Here is a 3,286-nt window from a genome sequence, read left to right as displayed (position 1 = left end):
GCGCCCCGCCCCCGTATCGCTCCGCCCCCCGGAAACCAGGTTAGGGCGGGCCAGCCGCAGCAGGTGAGCTGGACTCTCCAGCGCCACCCCAGAGGCTGAGCGCACCGACTCCGGTTCAGTCCACCCGACCCGGAGCAATCGATCGGGCCGCCAAACTGGCGATCACCTTTGTCCCCCAGCCCGGCCCGGCCAGGTCCCACACGTCTCCCTACCCTGTGCACCTGACCCCCTCTCCCCTCCGGCTTCCGCTCCGCCAGGGTTGCGGGACCCGGCGTACTGTTACCCAGCGTCCTGGCCCAGGGCCGAATGGTTAACACTTAACCACATTCCAGAAGCCAGGGCTCCAGCCGCGCTCCCAGCCCCAACCTTTGGCCTTTCATCCCAGTCGAGGGGTGCAGGGTGCAGGGTGAAGGATTAAGATGAGTCCCAGAGGCCTGTGCGTCCAGCTGGGTTTCTTCCTCCTGCTCCCTCAACGCTGCAGGACAGGCCATGGACTCGGGACTGAGTGGTGGGCAAAGACGCCAACCTACCTGGACGTCGCAGTGGGCTGGGCAGGGAGGGGCGGGGAACTCCGAAGGCGCTCCCAGTTCCTGAGGTAAGTTCTCACTGGCCGCTAGCTGGTGCCAGGTGCAACAATGGAAGTATCAGGTGTCCCTCGAGTGCCTAGGAGGAAGGGATTAGCTCTGGGCGGGGCGGCTTTGAAGGAGTAGTGGAGACTCTGTGGTCAGGCGTAACAACAGTGAGGGCCTTGGCGGAAGTGGTATGCAGAGCTGGACTCCAAGCCTGGGAATGTGGGCTTTATCGGGCGGGTAGAGGAGCAAGGTTGCAACCCAGTCCACCGCTCCCCAAAGTCCAGGCTTCAGAGCCTGTGGTCACAGTTGCCCAGCCCTGTTCTTCCACGGAAGGGCTCCTACACAACCTGAGAGTGGAGGCAAGCCCGCCAGGAAGAGTCAGGTAGAGAAAGCTCCGTGAGAACGTGCCAGGTTGTTGGGTCCTGCGGGCTTGCCCTGAAGGCTTCAACAGGGGAGCCTGGATTGTGATAGGAGCAGAAAAGGCATGTAGCCTGGTGATCGAGCTTTGGACGCCATCCCAAGGCCAGTGTGGCCCAGGAGGTTTGTGCCAGCTGAGACCTGCTCAGATGAAGGCCTTGGAGAGAGCTCTACATGTCCACGTGGGCGAATGGGAGTACTTTGGGGGTGGGGGGCGGGCAGGACTCCTAGGAGAGGCCGGGGGTGAAATAGATGGAGTGAGGGGAGGCGGACTTGTTAGGTACTGGGAAGAGGGGAGCTGGGTACTTTCCTCCCTTCCGGCTCCTCCTGCCTTTGCCAGGCCTGTTAGCCCCAGCACCAGCTTCTGGGAGCTGTATGGGGATTTCCCAGGCTTCTTCCTTAGTAGGCACAGGCTGTCCTGTTTCTGAGTCCCGACTCCTGACCGTGCCCCTTTCCCATCCTCTTTGTTCTGAGGACAATCCTTTCTTAGCTTTGCCTATCCTTTGTTCACTCCGTAGTAATGGATGTTTATAAACTTTTTTTTTTTTTTCTCTACCTGGATTGTGACTTCCTCCAAGGTGAAGGACAGGGGATGAGGGAATGGTGTTCTGGATTCTGACTGAGGCCCCTTCGAGCTGAGCTATGCAGCTGCCACTGGGTTGGAAGCATAAACATGAGGGCAGGTTTGGAGGTAGGCTGTTGGGAAGGTAGTACTGGAAGGGAAGGGGCCAAGCACACTTGAGAGACTCGACCAGTAGGATCTGAAAGCAGCGCTTAGTGGTAGCTTTAGTCTTCATCAAATGAGGGTGACCCTTAGAACCGCCGAGTGGGAGGCTTCCTCTAGTTTAAACTAAGAACACATAGACCAAGTAAGGAAAAACCAAGGAGTGAGGTACTGTTTCTCACAGAGTGACCCATGCGCTAAACATAACCACAGTCTTGAAAGGACTTTAGATATGTCTAAAATAAATAAACACGGGATTGGACTAGGCCCTCTGCATAAATGAGACAGTTGTGTAGCTTGATCTGCTTGAGGGACCCCTGGCAGTGAGATCAGGATCCATCCCTGGTGCATGAGCTGGCCTTTTGGAGTCCACTGCCTATGATGGGACACCTTGCACAGCCTTGATGCAGGGGGAGGGCTCCCTGTGGGAGGCCTTACCTTGTTGGAGGAGGGAATGGGAGTGTGTTGGGTAGGGGCAGGAGGAGGGAAGAGAAGGGGATCTGTGGTTGATGTCTAAAATGAATAAAAAATCCTTAATAAAAAATTAAAAATAAAATAAATAAACACAAATGGCCAAAACGCACATGAAGAAAATGGCCAGCACCACTGGTCACTATGGAAGTGCAAATCCGAACCACAGTGAAAGACCACCTCACACCTATCAAGATGCCTGCTACCCACATAGAGCAATTACTGAGGAGAGAGTGGAGAACCGGGAACCTTTGTGTGTAAAATAGTTCAGTCACTACAGAAATGGCAGGAAATTTAAACTTAGCATGTGCTCCTTCAGTCTCACTTCTGGGTAGTCACCTAAAAGATCTAGAAGTGAAGGTATGATCTCTCTCTCTCTCTCTCTCCCTCTCTCTCTTACACACACACACACACACACACACACACACGTCACTGCAGACTTGGGGCTTTTGAAAGGCTCAGAAGCAATAGAAATAAGGAAGTGTGTAGGGAGGGGGCCTGGCTTTGATGAGGCCTCGGCTGTTGAGTGGAAGGGATGACAGCCAGACCAAGCTGCTCTGGTACCTAGGTGAGGAGCGGACTCTTACTGGTTTGCTGGGATAGGTTAACAGGCGCCATCATTGTTGCCTGAAGGACTCTAGGGCTCAGGAGAGTAGGGTGGGGTGGAGGAGGAGGGTGTTGCCAGAGGACTGTAGCTGCTAACACTGTTGCAAGTGCCGAAGCGGAGGTCAGTCGCGATCAATGTGTCTCCTCGCAGGGTGAAGAGAGGCTAAAGGTTAAAGCGGCGAAGACAAATGCCAAATCTTTGCCACGACTTCCAGCCAGCCATCAGACATCCGTAGGCATCCGTAGGCCCAAGAGTCAGTGTTTCCAGGAGATACAACCTTTGGGTCCCTGGAAAGTAACTCAGGCGACTTATCACAACTCACAATCTGGGATATTACTACTGAAGTTACTGGGACACCAATAATGTACTGCCCAACTATGCAGCTTCCAAAATCAGTGGCTTTAAGCCAATGAGGGCAAATGAAGCTGAAGGAGAATTTTTTTTTTTTTCCGGGGGTGTGAGGATGGGAGTGGGGGGGGGGGTAGGGGGAGTTCC

This window comes from Onychomys torridus, chromosome 14 (genome assembly GCF_903995425.1).
Source record: "Onychomys torridus chromosome 14, mOncTor1.1, whole genome shotgun sequence".
Lineage (NCBI taxonomy): Eukaryota > Metazoa > Chordata > Mammalia > Rodentia > Cricetidae > Onychomys > Onychomys torridus.
Note: the sequence above shows the minus strand (reverse complement) of the source record.